At 37.8% G+C, this 22,660-nt stretch overlaps 1 pseudogene; it reads right to left on the reverse strand.

Moving 5' to 3' along the window:
• Positions 1–7,437: 7,437 nt before the first annotated feature.
• Positions 7,438–20,692, reverse strand: LOC143407890 (kinesin-like protein KIF18B pseudogene; annotated as a pseudogene).
• Positions 20,693–22,660: the final 1,968 nt, after the last annotated feature.

The following is a 22,660-nucleotide window of genomic DNA, read 5'->3' on the forward strand; positions in this document are numbered from 1 at the left end:
ATAAGAAAGGGTTTGTTTAACAGAGATTCACAAATGTAGATTTATAAGAGAAAACTAGAGTTAAACATAGTTTCTTATTTCACTGCAATTAAAAAAAATGGTCCTCCATCCTATTTATCTCTAAAAATGTTTTAAATATATTTAGCCTTGTTGTAAACACCTAAAAACTGGACATTTTCTTTTTCTTTTTTTTTTATTGGTTAAAGGGACATTTTCTTGATACGTTAACAGATTCATGAAAATCTATCCCTCAGCAAACCTAGATCTTGTAGAACACCTAAATTCTGGGTTGACCTTAGAGATTTTCTATTAGATCTGTTCAGTTCAATGGAGTGCCCAAATTAATTTATTAAGTAGATTAGAGATTCTACACAAAATATATTTTGGGGCTTAATTCTAAATGTTTACGTCCATCAAACAGCCTTTTATTTATTTTTAAGGGAATGAAGGATAAAACTTTGCATTTCCATCTTCTAAAAATATGCTATCAAATATATTGGTATGTACTATTATCATTTATTTAAAAGTCATTTGATTTGTTTGGACATAGTGGCAGATAGTAATCTATCATAGTCTCTTGTTCTTTAAAAAAATTTACTCTTCAGATCATATCCAATGACCTAAATCTGCCAAGTGAATTTCTTACATTCGGTTTTGGGTAAAATATCTATGAAACTTTAAGTTTTTATTCATGAGGTTTTTGTTTGTTTAAGTACACGAACAGCTGTTTAATAGAATTTCAGGTTCTGAGAGCAAAAAGAGACTTTGTAGGTGACTTAACTGTAACTACTCATTTTAGAATGAAGATGCTAAGGTTTAGGTTATATTGCTTGAATAGGAGTACACATCAAGTTTGGAAGACCTAAGGTTTGAACAAAGATTTCCACTCTCACTTCCACCTTTTAGTGAATGAAAGATCAGTTTTCTTTCACATCACTTGGCACACAGTATATGCTCAATAATATCCACTGAGTAAGCCAGGCATAGTGGCGCACATCTATAGTCCCAGCTACTCGGAGCGTGAGGTGGCAAAATAGCAAGTTTGAGGTGAGCCTGGGCAATTTAGTGAGACCCTCAAAATATAAAAATAAAAAGGGTTGAGGATGTAGCTCAATGGCAAAATGCTTCTGGCTTCAATCCCTAGTTGAAAAAAAAAAAAAAAAAAAAAGAAGAGGAAGAAAAAAAATCCATTGACTAAATGTATGGGTCATTGTGGCAAAATACTTTTAACATCACAACCTATCCTTATAAAATTATATACACAAAAGGAGGAGAGCCAAACAGAATCAGGAGGTTCCAGTTTGAGCTCAAGACTTTTGACTTTTGACCAATGAACACTTTATATGAGTCTATTTCTTTATCTCCTAAGATGAAGTTGGCCTTGTATTCTCCAAAATTTCTTCATTTTATAAGTGTATTCTATTGAAAGTTAAGAGATTGACTGTATTTTTACTTATTATGTTAACTGGCAAACAGGATTAGTGACCAATGGGAACTTTGTGGTCTGTGATTATTTGGCTTATATTTTGCTTTCATATTTTGACCAAATGACATGGAGATTCAACTCAGGGACATGTACTGTCAATAACTGAGGAAATATTTGTGTCAAAATGTTAAGACCATTTTAATATAAAGTCATGTATCTAATATTACAGAATCACTATTAATTTGTTTTAAAATGTGGGTCTAGCAAAGTTAGTCTTCCCTATATTTCTAACTCTATTCTGGAATTTTCCTGATTTCAAGTAAGACTTTTAATATTTGTGACATTTATGAAGGATAGAAAGTGGTTTAATGGGGTCCTTGTGGAAAACCTGAGTGAGATAAGAGAAAACAGGGCTTCTAAGACAAAAATACTTATCACAACAAATAAAGGATCTATCACAATGGAAGGAGAGCAGTAGTATAGGACATAGACTGTTTTAAAATTTACTCAGCTCATATAGTAACAGAAACTGCATGGTACTGGCATAAAAACAGATAGTTAGATGAATAGTTCACAATAGAAGACATGGAGACAAACCCACTAATCATTTGATTGTTGACAAAGGTGCCAGAAACATATTGGAGAAAAAACAGTCTTTTAACAAACACTATTGGGGAAACTCATTATCCATGTGTAGAAGAATGGGACTAGACCCTTATCTCTCACCCTGCATGAAAATCAAGTCAAAATGAAGTGAAGATCTAGGAATGTGACCAGGAACTATGCAACCCCTAGAAGAAAACATAGGGTTGAAACTTCAACAGCAGTCAATGACTTTCTCAATAGGATCCCTAAAGTTCAGGAAATAATGGCAAGAGTTAATAATGGGATGGCATCAAATCAAAAAACTTCTTCACAGCAAAGGAAACAATTAGAAATGTGAAGAGAACCTACAGGATGGGAGAAAAATATTTGCTAGCTACTCTTCTGACAGGATCAATATCCAAAATATCTAGAAGCTCAAAAAAATTCACACCCCCCCATAACTCAATTAATAAGTGGGTAAATGAATGAAACAGACACTTCTCAAAAGAAGAAATCAAGTGACCAGCAAATAAATGAAAAAAAAATGCTCAACATCATTAGCAATTAGGGAAATGCAAATCAAAACTACACTGAGATTTCATCTCACACCATTCAGAATGGCAGTCATGAAAAATAACAAATAATAATAAATATTGGAGAGGATATGGAAGAAAAGGAACACATTTATACTATTGGTGGGATTGTAAATTAATACACCCACTATGGAAATTAGTAAGTAGATTTCTCAAAAGATTAGGATGGAACTTCCTTGTGATCCAGCTATTCTACTCCTTGTTTATCCTAAAGAATTAAAGTCATCAGGATACATGCATATCTATATTTATAGCATTGCTATTCATAATAACCAAACTATGGAACAAGTTTAGGAGTCCAACAACAGATCAGTAGATAAAATGTGATATCTCTCTCTCTCTCTCTCTCTCTCTCTCTCCATATATATATATATATATATATATATATATATATATATATATGGTTTTTCCAACCATAAAGAAAAATGAAATTATGTCATTTGCAGAAAAATGAATGAAACTTGAGACCATCTTATTTTGTTAAACAAAATAAGCCAAACTCAGAAGGTTGACAGTCGTATGTTTTCTCTCCTATGTGGAAATTAGCATAAAAGAAAATAAAGGTGTGGGGATGGGGATCTCATGAAAATCAAAGGGAGACCAATAGGAAAAAAGACCAGGGTGAGGGAGGAGGGGAGATAAAGAAGAAATACCGGGAAATAATATTGGCCAAATTGTATTGTTATATTGTGTGCATGTATGAATATATAATAGCAAATCTCACTATTATGTACAACTATAATGCAGCAGTAAAAAAAAAAATCATGGAAAATAATGTACCCAGCTCATTCCTATGGATGCTTTTGACCCTGGAAAGGAAATGGTAATACTGTGTTAAAGTTAGAAGAACTTTATCCTTTTTAAAAAAATATATTTTTAGTAGTAGATGAACACAATACCTTTTTTTGTTTATTTAGTCTTACTTTATGTGGTGCTGGGGATCAAATCCAGTGCCTCAGGCATGCTAGGCATGCACTGTACCCCTGAGCCACAACCCCAGCCCCAAAGCATTTTATTCTTATGAACTCAAACATTTCTGCTGTGGGATTCTTTCTGCCTTCTTATGGAAAGAATGGAGGAGTGGAAACCATTTCTCTATAGTCAATGTAGGGTGCATATCATTATTGATGACTAGAATAGAGTTTCAAGTGGTAGTTACGCTAGGATCTTGAAGACAGGTAAGATGTAATTCTATGCACTAGAAGTTGAAGAGAAAGATACTCCAAAGGATGTCAAAGTCCATTACCAACTTTTGAGTTCTGTACCAAGCAGAATTAGCCAAGAAGAATTTTAAGAGACTGAACATATGGACGGCAGAAACACGGGGGACTGTGCAAATTCTGTGTGAAATTTCCCTGTCCACTTTGGAATACCTAAGAGACACCAGAAAGGACAGAAAACTTGTCATTTGTTAGCTGGATACTATTAGTCTAGTGGCATTTGGAAAAATCAGTAAGTGTCCATACTTAGGATCCAGAAGCAAGAGGTAACTAAGTAACTAGTTTCTGTTTTTCATTTGAATTAACCTATGTTTTATAAATTAATGTTTAAAATGCTACCAATATTGTTGATAAGATTATCATTTATATGGAAAAAAGCTATTGTTAAGCAAAATTGTAAGATACATTTTTTTTTCATATTATAGATATGATTAAATTATTTGCTATTTTGTAGCTTTGGTACCCACTTGGGGCAGTTGATTACTTATATTTCATACTTTAGCTATGTAGCTCCAAGCTATCTATCATCTATCTATTTATCTATCTATCTATCATCTATCTATTTTTTTAGGGGTACTGGGGATTGAATTCAGGGCCACTCAACCACTGAGCCTTTTGTTGTTGTTGTTGTTGTATTTTATTTAGAGACAGGGTCTCACTGAGTTGCTTAGCACCTTGTGTTTGCTGAAGTTGGCTTTGAACTTGAGATCCTCCTCCCTCTGCCTCCTGAGCTGTTGGGATTACAGGTGAGCGCCACTGTACCCAGCCAAGCTATCTTCATTTGGTACATTTATTCCTGCTCTCTGTCTAGATTTTTCTCATTTAGTTTATTAAGCTTCTGCTTCCTGAATGTTTTGCTGGCATCTCCCTTTATAAAGATCAAGGGTTTTACAAAGACATTGCATCTGTACTATGGACAAATTTGCTTTGTGTTGCTGTCTTGTCACATAACCATTTAACTATATGGTCTCTTTAGGGCTAGATATGGAGCTTAGAAGGAGTTTAATTTACTTATTATTCATTTGGAGGACCTGAGAAGTCATTTCAGTATTTGTTTGTTTCTCCATAGGGCTCACCTTTTCATTTGAAAAAACAAGATGAGTTGTAGGAAGAAGAGACAGGAAAAGAAAGGAAACCATTTGTTTTTTAATCTCCATGTGAGGATGTAAGAAGAAACATCAAAGAATATAATTCCACATCTTAATCAAAATGAACTGATTCAGCTCATGGTAGCAGAACTGCTTTGTGAAACTAATTTGAATTTTAACTTCAAAGTGAAATCAGAATTTTTTAGGGGTTACTAAATGGTCCTAACATTATTATTTGTAGTTTAGTATTAGTATGGTAGCTAGATTTGACAAATGTTTATTGAAGGCCTTCTCTATGCCAGGGTCTTCAGATGTGATAGGTAAATAAAACTGTAAAATGCTCCTGGAGGTATTTATTATTTAGTCTTACTTTATGGATGAAGGTGAAAATTCAGTATGATGTATAAATGGAAGAATCGGGATTAGAGCTCAGGCCTACCCATTATTATTCCATTGTGTTCCAGAATAGTATTTCCTTGTCTTAGTCTGTTCTGTGCTGCTATTCATAGTACTATAGACTGGGTGATTTGTAATAAACAGAAATTTGTTGGCTCATAGTTCCTAAGGCCGGGAAGTCTAGGCTGGAGAAGCTGGCATCTGAGGAAGATGTTTTTGCTGTGTCATCTCAAAGCACAATACAAAGCATGAAAAGGAAGGAAGAGGGTAGAGAAAGAAACAGAGAAAATGAGAGGCCATGTGAGCAACTGCCAATGAAGAAAAGGGGACCAAACTTGTCCGTTTACATGGACACCCACTCTCTTGATAGTAACCTTAATCCATCCATGAGGGCAGAGGCCTCCTGGCCTAACCACCTCTCAGTAGGCCCCACCTCTCACCCCCCAGTGAACACTGTTCACTGGGGAGAAAGCTTTCATCACAAAACTTTTTGGGGATACATTCAAACCCAAATTGTAATGTATGTATAGATCTCCTAGGGGTCTTGTTAAACTGTACAGCAGGCCTTGGAGAGAGTCAGAGATTCTGCTTTTCTAACAGCTCCCAGGCAAAACAGTTGCCTCTGGTTCATGAACTGCACGGTGAGGCCTTAAACAACCCTTCTGACTTGGAGAAATACCAGGAGACTTCTTTAATGTCAAGTGGAGAAGATAGTTCACACACACACACACACACACACACACACACACACACATATTCTGATCTGATCCAGCAAATACAAGTTTGGGGATATAGAGTAAATATGGCCCAGAAATAAAATAAAAACAAATAAAATAAGGGCATGCTGTCCATTGACAACTACAAAAAATAAATAAATAAAGAGAAAGAGAGGATATCCTACTTAGGGTTAAAATTATTATTCTTTTCTTTGCTTTTTTTTTTTTTTAAGATATTGAAGGAGTACTGAGACCAGTCAAGAAGCTATTATGAGCCATTGAATACTAACGTCCTTTGAGATGATCAAGTGTATGAGGATTTGAGGGAAGTTATGTGTTATCAACCTTCACATTCATTTTTTGGTCTCATTTGTGAGCCTTCTGAAATGTTTATTTTATGTAATATATGGCCATTCTTCTAAGATGCAAATTTAAGTTGTAATCTATGGTTGTTGTGGAGAAGAGGGTCATTTATCTGGAGGGAGAAAAACTTACAATTCAGCATTTGTAAAGATTTTAAAAATTAATTCAAATAAAGTATATCTAGCATAAAGAAAATCAATGTTAGCCAGTATTATTATTAATTATTTATGTGGCTTTGTTGTTTTCTACTTTGTACAGTGCTTATAGTGATTCTTGTAAAGTTATTTTTCAGTATAATTTGTGGGGGGAAGTTATTTGGTGCTATGGTAGTCCAGAATTGGCAACTATCTAGGAAACTAATACTTATCTCTTGTGGATGTCAAAGAGTTGCATTATTTGTCACTGGGATCTCAAGGAGGGTTGACAATTTCAACCTAGGACATAACAACACCAACTTGGTATGATTACTGTGCCATGCTCTTATGATTGAATATGGGTATATGTATCCCCCAAGGGCTCATGTGCTGGAATTGGTCCTCAGTGAGGAACCTTTAAGAGATAGGGACGAGTAGGAGGTGATTAGGGCACTGGACACTGCCCTTGGCAGGGACTAATGTAGTTCTTATAAGATTCCAGTTAGCTCTTGCAAGAGTGAACTGTTCTAGCCAGGCCACCCCATATGCTTGCCCCTTTCTAATAGGGTTGATTCCTTTTCTGCTCCTCTGCCATATTGTGACACAGCCAAAGAGCTCCTCATCAGAATTCAAACACATGAAGCTGCCTGATCTTGTGACTTTCAACCTCCAAATGTGAGTTAAATAAACCTCTTTTAAAAATAATGTATCCACTTTCAGGGATTTTATTGTAGCACTAGAAAATGGACTAATACACATGCTTAACTCTATTTTTTAGAGGTAAGATACTGAAATCAAAGTTAAATTTATTTAGCATATTCTAAGAATGAAGGTGATGGTAATGGATTTTAGTCTCTCTGAATGGTCTCACTGTGAACTTATTCTTTTTGGCCTAGTGATTTACCTTTTATACTTTTCAGAGGGGAAAGGCATAGGGCTCAAGGCTGCCTTCACAAGTTACTTTGGGGATAACTGGAAGTTTTGGGAGCACTTTGAGATTCATGCCATTTGGCAAAGTCACCTTCCATCCTTCTTTATCATCATCATCTGTAAATGTTAAAGCTCATGACTTACTGATGATAATTTCATTCCTAATTGGTTACTGATTTTCCCATAAAATACATTTTTGTGTAACATAATTTTAGGTCAATATTAACATGAAAGACACACTTTTTGTTCTAATAAATATAGAATAAGAGAAAAAATTATCTTGCTACAGGCAGTCCAAAATATTTACTTGACTAAGGAATATAGGAAATGAAGAACACTTAGGGCTTATTAAATTGTAACATTTTATAATTAATGAAAACTAATAAATGGATCATGAATGCCAGACCTGATTTTTTTTTTTTTTTTTTTTTTGCTAAGGATGCAGTTTTAAAAAATCAAATGTAAAATGCTTATAGAAAATTATCTTGAGAACTTATTCTTTTTAGCCTAGTGATTTACCTTTTGTACTTTTCAGGAATGGGATTTACTCAAAGTAGTATTTTGTTTCCTTAATAGATCCTTACCACCCTCTAATATATTTGTCTATCTTACCTTTTCTTCATCCTGATGGCAGACAAAGTGAAAAGCAGCAAGGAATTTGGAGTCAAATTTTGGGGGATTTTGAGTCTTTCTTTAAAAATCACCTCCCCATCAAAATCTCCAGTTTTTCCTACACAGAGTTCTTCATGATTACAGTCAGTCCTCCTGGAGCTGTGGTGCTCTTTGTCCCATGGCCTGCGTTTCCCCCTGTGCACAACCCAAGCCACTGTACCAGAACTGGGGGTAGAATCTTGCTTTTCCTTAATGACACTCCCACTCTTCAGATGGATCCAGGGGGAGGTGTGGCAGCCCTGGGGTTCTCTTGTTGTCCTTCCTGTGTGGGATTTCTGCACTGTGAACAAGCTGGGGTGAGGAGAATATAGGGCCTTCCTGAAGGAAGGAGGTCCTTGTGCTCTCTGCCACAGAGAAATTGAGCTGAAATAGAGCTTCTGAAACACAGGGCTGGGGAGGGGTGAGGTGAGGAATGCTGCCAGCCTGCTCCTCCTGGGGCTACCTGTAACTAGGCGTTGGGGGAAGATGTAACTTCTGTCTTTTTGGCTCTACCTGCCTGGAGCAGAGGGCTTGGGGTAGAGCTTCTATAATACAGAGCTGGGCTGGAGGGCAAAGGAGCAAGCCATGACTCAAAGGTACAGCCTTTTGCCTATCAGATATTCTTGAATGAATGTTACACCATTTGATGTATGTTCTTAAAACAAGAGAAATAATCTGTGCCCAGATTGCTAACCCACAACAATTCACTGAGATAATAAATGTATGTTGCTTTAAGCTGTTATATTTGTGGTAGTATTTAAAAAATAAGTAAGTCATAGATAACTGATACACTGTTTTTAAAACATATTGCTTCATTTCTTCCTTTAAATGAGGGGAAAGGGGGGGGGAAGGAAGAGAACAGAACAACAACAGATGAGGTAGAGAGGGAAGATGGGAGGGGAGGGGGGATAGTAGGGGATAGGAAAGTCAGCAGAATACAACAGTCACTAATATGGCATTATGTAAACATTGTGAATGTGTAACTGATGTGATTCTGCAATTTGTATTTGGGGTAAAAATGGAAATGCATAACTCACTTGAATCAAATGTATGAAAGATGAAAAAAAAAATGAGAGACCTTAAATTGCTGTTTCGTTTTTTATATTTTTCACCAGTTAATATCCCCCTACCCCATCCCATCACTTAGGGAAAGGGTCTACTGAGCTCCTGACTCCAGTTTTCTAGAAGTGCAATCTTGAGCCTTTTCTAGAGTTATACAAACTTCTAGAGCTTCATGTTTCTCATCTGTAAAATGCAGTTTGTCATGAACATTTATGTCTAAAAATTACCCAATGCATAGAAGTCCTTGAATTGATATTAGCTCTCTTATTATGATTTTGATTTAGCCTTAATGTGCCTTCCTTCAAAGTGTCTTGTGGATCATCATATATTTTATGACTTTTTTACTCTATTTTATTAAAAGCCTTCTGAATATATTTTGTGTTAGTCAGCTTTCATCACTGTGACAAAAAGACCTGACAAGAACAACTTAGAGGAGGGAAAGTTTATTTTGGGCTCATAGTTTTAGAGGTTCAGTTCATGGTTGGCTGACTCCATTGCTCTATGCCTGGGGTGAGGCAGAATATCACAGCAGGAGGGCATGACAGAGAAAAACTGCTCCTCTCATGGCATCCAGGAGAGAGAGAGAGAGAGAGAGAGAGAGAGAGAGAGAGAGAGAGAGAGAGAGAGAAAGAGAGAAGGGAAGAGAATGTGAGCATGAGCATGAGGAGCCAGGGACAAAATATAATCCCCAAGGGCATGACAGTGATCTACTGTCACTCTTCATACCCTATCTGCTTACATTTACAACTGAGTAGTCCTTTAAAATTACTATTGCATCAAATGTATCAATCCACTGATGAGGGTACAGCTCTCATAATCAAATCATTTCACCTCTGAACACTTCTGCATTGTCTACCACATGAGTTTTTCAGAGTACCTCATATCCAAACCATAACAATTTTATCTACAAAAACTTCAGGTTACTCAGCAATTAAATAAGATGCTTCACCAATCAGTCAATGATCTGTTGTTTATTTCATCTTAATTCAACAACAATTTTTTTTGAGTACCTATTTTTGCCAGGCATGTGTAAAGCTATCTTTAGAATCTAACAGGCTCTCTCCCCTTCACTGTCTCTCATGAAACAAGCTGCCATGTTGTGAGCTGTCCTAGAAAGGCTGATATGGGAAGGAACTGGGGGCAACCTCTGCTAGCAGCCAGAAAGAAACTGAGGGTCTTGGTCTGAGAACTGCAAGCAACTGAATTCTTCTAATCACTGTGTGTGGTTCAAAGTGGATCCTTCCCCAGTCAAGCCTCAGAAGAGACGCTCAGCCCTGGCCAGAACTTTGTAACCTTCTAAACAGATTGCAATCCTTAAGCAGAAGACCCAGAAAGATAACCTGTGCCCAGATTGTTAATTCTCAGAAGTTTACTGAGATAATGTTTTAAGCTGCAAAAATGGTGGTAATTTGTAGAGGACTAATAGATAACTAGTGTACAACTGATGTACTGTTCTTTGAAATATTCATTGATTTCTACCCCCTCATTCACTTTTGTTTTAGGGTTTCTCAGCCTTGATACTATTGACATTTTTTTTTTTTTTTTGCTCAGGTGATTCTTTGTTGTGGATGGTTGTCCTGTGCATTTAGGATATTTAGCAGTTCCCTGTCTTCTGCCCACTGTATACCAATAGCACCCTCTTAGTTGTGAAAACCCAAAATATCTCTAGACATTGCCAAATGTTCCCTGGGGAGAACATCTCTGTCATTGAGAACCATTGTGTCCCCTCTGTTTAAAATACACTTACCCTCATTTTTACTTGATGATCTGCTCTGACACTGATCAAATGCCATGTCCCCTAACACCTTGACTGAGGAAGATTATATAGGCCCATTATTTTTGCTAGAGACTTCTCTAGATTCTTTCTGTCCCTACCCTCATGAGGTAGATTGTACATAGTATGAAATTTTAGCATGACCTCATTATTTTCATCATTATTTTTTATTATGTACCAGTCTATTGGGTATATAAAGACTTCTTGTTCCTCAATGTTTACTGCATATTGACTTAAAATCATGAAGTGTGACTTCAAACAATCAAATTTATGTAGTCATAGTTTTAAGTAGAAAAGGGGAAAACAAATTAGATAAAACTTTTCATGAAAATAATCAAACTAATTCCTTCTCTTCTCTCTCTCTCTCTCTCTCTCTTTCTCGTATTTACTAACAACTCTGCCTGTGAACTCTATGATACATTTTGGTTTTGACATCAAAGCAGTCACATAACTCAATTCATACATAATTTATTTTGTTTTTGAACTGTGCCTTCCTAGCAAATTTTAATGCATAATTAAGCAAAAATTTTATTTGGTCTTTTAATTCACTTTTGGCTATCATCTACTTTGTTTCTGACTGGTATTCATGAATGCTTTAGTAAAACAGTAATGAGACATCAGAGTCATCTTCTTAAATTAAAATAAAAACATACAAAAATATCTGATGGGGGAGAGGATGTGGTGATCTTGATTTTCAGAAATGTTTGCCTTTCTGATTGCCTGAGCAGTGTTTTGAGGGTCACATTTGTGATCTCCCAAATATATTGCATGATTTCATACTGAGACTTTCCAGGCACCTCAAATGATAGGATGGTAGGCTGATAGTGTTAAGGGTTTCCCATAGACATGTTTGATGGAAATGAAACTAGTCACTATGTGTACTAAGAAAGAAATGAATGTCACCCTCATTTCCCGTAACTCAGAAAATGAAATAGATAAAAGCTTTCTCTTGTTCTACTTCATAGCTTAAAAACAAAACATAATTTGAGAAGAATGTGTTCTTTTAATTTGGCTGTTTGTAGAATTTAACGCACTTGAAGCTTAGCTTTGATTGCTTAATAAGCTGGACTCTACTTGTCTGTAGAGCTGCAAGTTCATGGAGAGCTATGTACTGATACATTGTATCAGGACTCTCGATTGCAAGCTCCAGAAAATGAAAATCAAAACTGGCATATGCAGAGTAGAAAATATAATACCGCATATAATTAAATAGTGCAGGAAATGTGGCTGGCTTTCAGGTCCCTTTTAGTCTAAGGACTTAAATGATGTTTCTCTCCATTCATTGGTTTTGTCTTCCATTGTTTTAAGAACATGGCAGTTGCTGTGGGAATTATGTGGCTGGAGTAAGGGAAGGAGCATATATTAGTTAGCTTTTTATTGCTGAGACAAATGCCTGAGAAAAACAATGCAGAGGAGGAAAGGTTTATTTTGGCTCATGGTTTCAGAGGTTCTAGTACATGGTTGGCTGGCTGTATTGCTTCCAGTCTGAGAAAAGTACTGAGGGCAAGATATATCCTTCAAGGACATATCCCTGGTGACCTGTTTCTTCTAAGTAGGCCCTACCTCCTGCAGTATATACCACCTATCAATAGGGGGGAGTGGGGAGAGGAGAGGGATATTAGTCTTCCGTAGTCTAAGCATTTCACCTTACATTATCTCACACATAAAATTTTGGGAAGCACGTCATATCTAAACCATAAAAATCAGATACTAAAAAAATTCCTTTGGTGCAATATGTATGAACAAAAATGCTTGGTAAGTTCACACAGTTGTCCCTCAATGCTATTTTTCCAATGTGCATTATTAAGAACTTTTTCTTCCAGAATTACCTAAGGGACAAATGTTACTCATTCTGCTTTGAAGTAGAAGTCACATGGAGTGATTTCTATTATTCAAGTACTATTTACTGCTAAAATAATAAAATTTTTCAGTGTCCATATTTCATACTTAAGGCAATATATAGCAGCTTAAAAGGATTGAGGTGTTTCTTCCCCCCAATTTTTGGCTTTAGCAAAAATTAATCCATTGATGCCATTAAGTTGTTAATGGCATCAATGGATTAATCCATTGATGAGGTCAGAGTCTCCATGATTGAATCACTTTCATATGAGCCTTTGAGGGATATTCTAGATTCAAATTATAATAAAGCAGTTCTTAGAAGAAGAGCGAGGGCTTGGGGAAAATAGATCTCTGGTGAGAAGAAAAGATAAAGATTTTGGGGACTGACTAAAAATTGATATATACTCCAGAAGCCAAATTTGTTCATGTGACCTAGTAAAAAGGTTAGCTTTGATTGCTTAATAAGCTGAACTTGTATGTTGGTACTGTTTGGTGTTTTAGTTAATCTTTTTAAATATAATCACAACTTATTGTCTGTAGAGCTGTAAGTTCATGGAGAGCTATGTACTGATAAAGTTGTATTCAGGACTCTTGATTGCAAGCTCCAGAAAATGAAAATCAACATTGTCATATGCAGAGTAGGAAATTTAATACCTCATATAATTAAATAGTCCAGGAAATGTCTAGTAAAAAGTTTTGCAATCAAAAGAAAAGGAATTTGAATTTGCAATTTTAATTGAATCAAATTTTTAAAATTTCTTTTTTTATTGATACATAATATTTGAACATTTTTTGTTGCTTAAATGACTTTACTGATGGTGATAAATTATTAACTATTACGTGGATGTAGACAAAGGGAAGAAACATTGAGGAAGTCAGGTGTGTTGGTGGAATTGATCTACTAAAGGCTCTGCTCAACAAATATTCCAAATCCAGGTTTTCATATTTCTCCATTGATTTGATTCCTCGTGGGTCACTTTCCAGTCAAAGGATTCTGGAGATCAAATAAGAAAGAATTCTTTCAGATACCAACCAAAAGTTCTTAGTCTTTCTCTCACCCAAGACATCTGGTAAAAATGAAACTTATTTTTCTGATTGTTCTAGAGGACAGAAAAATGTCTTTCTCATCACGTTGCCTTGAGTTTTCATGCTGTTCCTCTTCTCCAGGTATTCATTCTTCAAGGATTTTCTCATCTTTCAATGAAGAGCACGGCAATGGCCAAAACATTTTGAAATGGTGTAATTTGAGGAACATTCCTTAAGCAAATTAATCAAGATGTTGCATCTTCAGTGTACAAATGTGGAGATAGGTCAGGATGCATCTACAGGAGGTGAAGGATCACAGCAGCACAACAGTCATCCCTTGAGGGATGCAGGGGGCTCGGGGAGCTTCACATCCTTTGTGTCCCCCATGTGGGCCATATTTGTACATCTTTATGGGGTAAATTATTATGGCAATACAGTACATATAAACAATGTATAATAAATCAAATCAGGGTAATAAGCATTTCCATCTCTTCAACTATTAATCATTTTTTTGGTGTTGGGAATTTTCTACTCTTCTAGTCACCTTGAAATAGTTCACAGATTGTTTTGACTAGTAGTTACTCTACTGTGCTAAAGGACCAGAAATAATTCCACCACTATTTGGTGTTGGTTGCTCTTCTGAATCAGATTGAAATTGCTCAATTCATGCTTCTCAGTATTAGGAATATAGAAAGCAAAAAGACTATTTTCACTGGGCATCCTTGTTCTTGGATAACTATTGAATGGACCCCATCTATGTTTACTTCCACAACACCAACTTATATTTGCTCTATTTCCAATTCTAAAAAGTATCTGAATGAACACATTGTATATAGTCTTAAATATAGTCGTGTTCTATTTAAGATTTTGCATATTTTGGATATGCTTCACTATGTGCATTTTAAAAATTATTTGTTATAATTAGTTATACTTGACAGAATGCTATTTGACTCATTGTACACAAATGGAGCACAAATTTTTACTTCTCTAGTTGTACAAGAAGCAGAGTCACACCATTCTTGTCATCATACATGTACTTAGGGTAATGATGTCTGTTTCATTTCACCATATTTCCTACCTGCAAGGCCCCTTCACTTCCACTCCCTCCTCTTTGCCTAAATAAAATTTCTCCATTCTTCCCATGCACCCCTACCCCATTATGGATCAGCATCCACTTACCAGAGAAAACATTTGGCTTTTAGTTTTTTGGGATTGGCTTACTTCACTTAGCATGATATTTTCCAACTCCATCCATTTATGTGCAAATGCCATAATTTCATTCCTCTTTAAGGATTAGTAGTATTCCATAGTGTGTGTGTGTGTGTGTGTGTGTGTGTATACACACACACATTATATATATATATATATATATAATCAGTTTCTTTATTCATTTATCCACTGAGGGGCATATCTAGCTTGGTTCCACAGCTTAGCTATTCTGAATTGAGCTACTATCAACATGGATGTGGCTACATCACTGTAGTATGCTGATTTTAAATCCTTTGGGTAATGACCTAAGAGTGGGATAGTTGGGTCAAATGGTGGTTCCATTCCAAGTTTTCTAAGGAATCTCCATACTGCTTTCTAGAGTGGTTGCGCCAATTTACCGTCCCACCTGCAATATATGAGTGTACTTTTCCCCCCACGTTCTCACCAAAAGTTATTGTTACTTGTATTCTTGATAACTACCATTCTGACTGGAGTGAGACAAAATCTCAGAGTAATTTTGATTTGTATTTCTCTAATTGCTAGAGATGAACCTTTTTTCATATATTTGTTGATCAATTGTATATCTTCTATGAAGTGTCTGCTCAGTTCCATAGAACATCTATTGATTATTTGTTTTTTTAGTGTTAAGTTTTTGAGTTCTATATATATCTTGCAAATTAGTGCTTTACCTGATGTGTGTGTGGTAAAGATTTTTTCCCATTCTGTAGCCTCTCTCATCATGTTCTTGATTGTTTCCTTTGCTGAGAAGAAACATTTTAGTTTGAATTATCCAATTAATTGATTCTTATTTTTTATTTCTTGCACATTAGGAGTCTTCTTAAGAAAGTCAGTTTCTAATTCAACATGTTGAAAATTTGGGCCTACTCTTTCTTCTGTTAGATGCAGGGTCTCTGGTTTAATTTCTGGATCCTTGACCAACTTTGAGTTTTGTGCATGGTAAAAGATAAGGATTTTGGGCTGGGGATGTGGCTCAAGCGGTAGCCACATCCCCAGGTAGCTCGCCTGGCATGCGTGCAGCCCAGGTTCAATCCTCAGCACCACATACAAACAAAGATGTTGTGTCCGCAGAAAAATAAATAAATATTAAAATTCTCTCTGTCTCTCTCTCTCTCTCTCTTTAAAAAAAAGATAAGGATTTAATTTTATTTTTCTGCATATAGATTTCCAGTTTTCCCAACATCATTTGTTGAAGACACTATCTTTTCTCCAGTGTATGTTTTTGGTGCCTTTGTCTAGTATGAGATAACTGTATTTATGTGGGTTTATCTCTGTGTCTTCTATCTGTACCATTGGTCTTCATGTCTATTTTGGTGTCAATACCATGCTGGTTTTGTTACCATTGCTCTGTAGTATAGTCTAAGATGTGATGCCCCTTGCTTCACTTTTCTTGTTAAGGATTGCTTTGGCTATTCTGAGTCTATCATTTTTCCAAATGAACTTCATGATTGATTGCTTTTTCTATTTCTATGAGGAATTTTGTTGGGATTTTAATTGTAATTGGATTAAATTTGTATAATGCTTTTGGTAGTATGGCCATTTTGACAATATTAATTCTGCCTATCCAAGAACAAGGGAGATCTTTCCATCTTCTTAGGTCTTCTTCAGTTTCTTTCTTTAGCATTCTGTAGTTTTCATGTAGAGGTCTTTCACCTTTTTGGTAGATTGATTTCCAAGTGTTTTGTTTTTATTTATTTATTTTTTGAGGCTATTGTAAATGGGGTAATTTTCCTAATTTCTCTTTCAGAGGATTCATCACTGATGTATAGAAATGCATTTGATTTATAGGTGTTGATTTTATATCCTGTCACTTTGCTGAATTCCTTTATTAGTGCTAGAAGTTTGCTGGTGGAATTTTTTTGATCCTCTAAATATAGAACCATGTTGTAGGCAAATAATGACAGTTCTTCTTTTTCTTTGCATATCCCTTTAATTTTTCTTTGGTCAGTTTAATTGCTATGGATAGGACTATGTTAAATAGAAGTGGTAAAAGAGGGCATCCCTGTCTTGTTCCGGTTCTTAGAGGGAATGTTTTCAATTTTTCTCCATTTAGAATGATCCTGGCCTTGGGTTTAGCATAGATAGCTTTTACAATGTTGAGATATATTGCTACTATCGCTAGCTTTTCCAGTGTTTTGAACAGGAGTGGGTGCTAAATTTTGTTAAATACTTTCTCTGCATCTCTTTAGGTGATCATGATTCTTATCTTTAAGTCTATTGATATGGTGAATTACATTTATTGATTTCTGTACGTCGAACTTGATTGTGTTGCACCATCTTTTTAATATGTTTTTATATGCAATTTGTCAGAATTTTGTTGATAATTTTTACATCTATATTCATCAGGGATATTAGTCTGAAGTTTTCTTTCCTTGATGGGCCTTTGCCTGGTTTTGTTATCAGGGTGATACTAGCTTCATAGAATGAGTTTGGAATGACTCCCTGCTTTTCTATTTCATGGAATAATTTGAAAAGTATTGATGTTAATTCTTCTTTAAAGGGCTTCAAGAACTCATCTAAGCATTTCTCTGGTCCTGGGCTTTTCTTAGTTGCTAGGTTTTTGATTGTGTCTTCAATTACATTGCTTAAAATCAATCTGTTTAAATTGTTTATGCTCTCCTGATTCAGTTTGGTTAGGTCATATGTCTCTAGAAGTTTGTCAATATCTTTGAGATTTTCTATTTTACTGGAGTATAAATTTTCAAAATAGTTTGATTATCATCTGTATTTCAATACTGTCCATCATGATATTTCCTTTTTTTAATCACAAATTTTAGTAATTTTGAGTTTCCTCTCTACTTCTCTTCATTAGTGTGTCTAAGGGTTTATCAATTTTATTTATTTTTTCAAGGAACTATCTTTTCATTTTTTGAATTGTTTCTTTTTTTTGTTTCAATTTTACTGATTTCAGCTCTGATTTTAATTATTTCCTGTCTACTACTTCTTTTTTTTAAGGATGGAAATGGTTTATTAATTATTATAGTAAAAAAATACATCATATATGTGTGTAAATGTGTGTGTGTGTGTGTGTATACATACACACATATATATGCATAAATCAAGAAAAGCAGGAGGGTGTAAATCCTGGAATCACTAGCATTTATACCTGAGTGGTAACATTAAGGCTACATTCATTCTCCTTTCTTCTTATACTTTTTATGTATAAGAGGTAAAGATTAGGGGCTGGGGATGTGGCTCAAGCGGTAGCGCGCTCGCCTGGCATGCGTGCGGCCCGGGTTCGATCCTCAGCACCACATACAAACAAAGATGTGCCTGCCGAAAAACTAAAAAATAAATATTAAAAGATTCTCTCTCTCTCTCTCTCTCTCTCTCTCTCTCTCTCCACTCTCTCTTTAAAAAAAAAAAAAAAAAAGAGGTAAAGATTAATAAAGTTGGCTTCCTCTGTAAATCAAGGCACCATCATTAGCTCCATCATAATCAGGACAGGGGCCAGGGTGGGGCTAAAGATTCCCCTCTCAGAAACCATGGAGAGCCAAGATGTGACTCCCTAGAACACCCCCACCGGCCTCACCCTCCACTGAGGCAACAGCTATCCCTGCACAGAGCTCTGTGTTAGACATGGGTAGGGAACAGAGCCCAAAAGAGCCCCTGGCCTGATGGTGGGCTTTGGAAATGAGGGGGAAACAGGCAGCGAACTTTAAATATTAACACATTAACACTCACAAATGAATATGTACACTGGCACTGGTGCTTGGTTGGCAGCTTTGGGGCTAGGGGACTGTCTGGCTCTGTGAGGCTTGTGCTCTTTCTCTTCTTCTTCTCTGTGGGCTATATCAGGATGCTGAGGCTGGGGTGCAATCAGGCTCAGGTGGGATCCCCAGAGTGTGCATGAGGCCACTCAATCTTCTTGCCATTGTTTGGTCACAGGGCCACAGTACCCTGGAGACTTTGAGGCTGAACACAGCTCCTGGGTCAGAGAGGCCCTCCCACCCCGGCCAGGAGTCCTGGAGGTCTTGTCTCCAGGCTCGGCTTTCTCTTCTTGCACCAGCTGCTGCAGGGTCTCGAACTCAGTAATCATGTCAGGGGTTAGGAGGTTGGCTGCCTGCAGCAGGGAATACTGTTTTTGGGCCAGGCACAGCACCTGCAGGGCCAAGTGCTTATAACGATCCCCATCCAGGTTCTGTGATGATAGGTGGCTGGCCACTGGCTTAGGCTGCAGGGTCAGACCAGTAGACTCTAACAGTGGGGGTCTGAGGTTCTGCTCCAGTGTCTGGGTTGGAACCTCAGTAGGGTCTTTGTCCTTATCCTCTGGGATCTTCTCCTGGTCTGAAGAGCTTTCTTCTATGACCCTCTGTTCCTGGGCCTCTGTCCCCAGGTTCCCCGCTTGAAGATCTCCAGAACCCATGTGGAGTTTTGGGGTCCAGGGCTGGCTGCGGGGAAGGGACAGTAAGGGGGAGCTAGGAAGGTGTTGCTGTTGAGGGCTCAACTTGGGGGGCTGTGGGAGGCCCTGCTGTGGGGCCTGGGCTCCTGCCTCATATGCTTGAAGCTTCTTCCTTAGGGAGGCCACCTCAGCCTGGAGCTGTTGGCAGATGGTGGCATACTGGCTGATGTGACAGTCCAGACTGACCACGTTGCTCTTCAGCGTGAGTCTGATCTCTTTGGCCCGGTCAGCATATTTGAGGGTGTTGTAAGTGTCCTTGTAGGCCAGGCTAGAGGGGCTGATAGCAGCAATCATCACTGTGCGGCAGTTGCCCCCAATGGAGTCCTTCAGCAGGCGGGTCAGTTTGCTGTCTCGGTAGGGCACATGAGCCTTGCGGCCCTTTGCATCCACCAGGGCATTGAGGACATTGATGAGGGCCAGCAGAGAACGGTTGATGTTGGCACCCTCCCGCAGTCGCTCCCCCTTGGCACCGCTGCTGGATGACCGCTCTGAGCCAGCCAGGTCAATCAGGCTCATCTTGGCCACCTGCAGGGCCTGAGTGAGTCCTGGGACTCGGTCCTGTTGCTTCACAAAGATCTGGAAGATGGCATGGGACCGGGAGGAAGTAGCATTGGCATCTGTGGGGTGCTCGGTGCGGTTGTGGTTCCCCCTGGTCAGCATCTTCAGTAGCTGCTCAGCTGAGGCTGGCTGGTGGAAAGAAAGTCCTGGCACCACCACGCCCTTGTCAGGGTCTTCGCGGATGATTAGGGGTCCCTTGGGCTCCAGGAGGTCATGGATCTGTTCATTGTACACCTCCAGGTAGCTGATGAGCACCTCGAATTGCTTCTCCTCCTGGCAGGCCTCAAAACGCCTGTACAGTTCCATGGTGGTCAGGTACACGATGCCAGGGTCCCCCTCCTTTCCCAGCATGGTGTGTGTCTTCCCAGCCCCAGTAGCCCCATAGGCAAACACTGAACAGTTGTAGCCCTGGAGGAAGCTGTCCAGGATTCTGCACGTGGTGTGCTGGAACATGTCCTGTTGGGTGGCCTTCTCACCAAAGACCCGGTCGAAGACAAATGTCAGGTCCTTGCCCTTCTTCTTGGGGCCGTCATGGGTACCACCCCATTTGAGGCCCCCATCAGGTTCCTCAGGGTCAAACACCAGCACCCGCTCGTCCACCACTTGAACCACAGGCCACCGCTGACTCTCCAACTCCCGAGGGGTGTGGGGTCGCACCCGCACCACCACCTGAACCATGTTGTCCTGCACAGCCATCACCATGGCAACACCTGGTTCAGAGGGGTGCGCCCAGGACTTGTTGGCGCAGCGGCAGAGTTCGGTGATTGAGCTGTTCTTTCACATTCTGCCTCAGCGGGCCGGCTCAGGCTCCGGTCCCAGAGCAACTGGGTCCGCATGCCAGAGACCCAGCGCAGGATCCCGCAGGGCCTACTCCACCATGGACAAAGCTTACCTTTGACGGGCTCCCCGCCACTGGTGTTGCCGCTAGTGTGGAGATCCCTCTGCTACAAACAGAAGCGCTCAGACTCAGGAGCTCGCTCAGCACACCCTTCCCTACCAGGTCCAACCTTCACCCCACCCCGCACGTTCAAATTGTCTACTTCTTCTTTTGGTATTGATTTTTTCTTCTTTTTCTAGGGGTTTGAGATTTAATGTTAGGTCATTTAATTGTTGACTTTTTTTTTTTTTTTTTTTTTAAATAAATAAGCTCAATGCAATGAACTTTCCTAGTGTCCCAGAGATTGTGAAGTGTTCTCAATTACCTCTAAGAATTTTTTTTTTAATCTCCTCCCTTATGCCTTCTGCTATCCATTGGTCATTCAATGGTGTATTATTTTAGTCTCCAGGTGTTGGAGTAGTGTCTATTTTTATTTTGTTATTAATTTCTAATTCCATTCCATTATGATCCAATAAAAGGCAAGGTAGTATCTCTATTTTCTTTTTTTGTATTTTCTAAGAGTTGCTTTGTGTCATAACATGCAGTCTGTTTTAGAGAAGGATTCTTGTGCTACTGAGAAGAAAATGTATTTGCTCTTTGATGTATGAAATATTCTATATATGTTTGTTAAGTCTTAATTATTGATTGTACTACTGAGTTCTATAGTTTCTTTTTTAGTTTTTTTTTTTTTAAAGAATAATCCACGGGTGAGAGAGGTGTGTTAAAGTCACCCACTATTATTATGTTGTGGTCTGTTTGATTCTTGAAATTGAGGAGGATTTGTTTGATGTGCTTAGATGCTCTATGGCTTAGGCATAAATGTTTGATTGTTATGTCTTGTTGATGTGTGATTCCCTTAAGCAGTATGAAATGTCCTTCTTTGTCTTCTGATTGACTTTGGCTTGAAGTTCACTTTAAATGATATGAGTATGGAAACCCCTGCTTGTTTATGCAGTCCATGTGAGTGATATAGTCTTTCCCATACTTCAGTCCTTCAGTCTGTGGGTGTCTTTTCCTATGAGATGAATCTCTTGAAGGCCGTATCTTGTTGGGTCTTCTTCTTTATCCACTTTGCCAGTCTATGTCTTTTGATTGATGAATTTAGGCCATTAACATTCAGGGTTATTATTGAGATATTATTTGTGTTCCTAGTCATTTTTGTTTATTTTTTATTTTTAATTTGACTTGGATTCTCCCTTGATTGGCTTTGCCTTTAGTGTACTTTCTTCTTTTGCTAATTTTCATTGTTATTTTTCATTTCCTCCTCCTGGAATATTTTGCTGAGGATGCTCTGTAGTGAAATTCTTTTAACTTTTGTTCTCACTGTAAATTCTTTTAACTTTTGTTTATCAAGGAAGGTTTTTATTTCATTATCAAATCTGGATCTTAATTTTGCTGGATCTAAGATTCTTGGTTGGCATCTTTTTTTTGTTTTCTTCAGAGCTTGGTATATGTTGTTCTAGTACCTCCTAGCTTTGGGGGTCTGGTTGAGAAATCTGTTGAGATTTGAATTGGTTTCCTCCTATATGTAATCTAATACTTTTGTCTTGCAGCCTTTAAAATTCTATCCTTATTCTGTATGCTAGGCATTTTCATTATAATGTGCCTTGGTGTGAATCTGCTATAATTTTGTACATTTAATGTCCTGTAAGCCTCTTGTATTTGATTTTCCATTTCATTCTTTAGGTTTGGGAAATTGTCTGATATTATTTCATTGAAAAATATTATTGTTTCTTTGGGTTTGTATCTCTGTGCTTTCCTCTATTCTGATACATCTTAAATTTGATCTTTTC

This window comes from Callospermophilus lateralis, chromosome 10 (assembly GCF_048772815.1).
Source record: "Callospermophilus lateralis isolate mCalLat2 chromosome 10, mCalLat2.hap1, whole genome shotgun sequence".
Taxonomy (NCBI): domain Eukaryota; kingdom Metazoa; phylum Chordata; class Mammalia; order Rodentia; family Sciuridae; genus Callospermophilus; species Callospermophilus lateralis.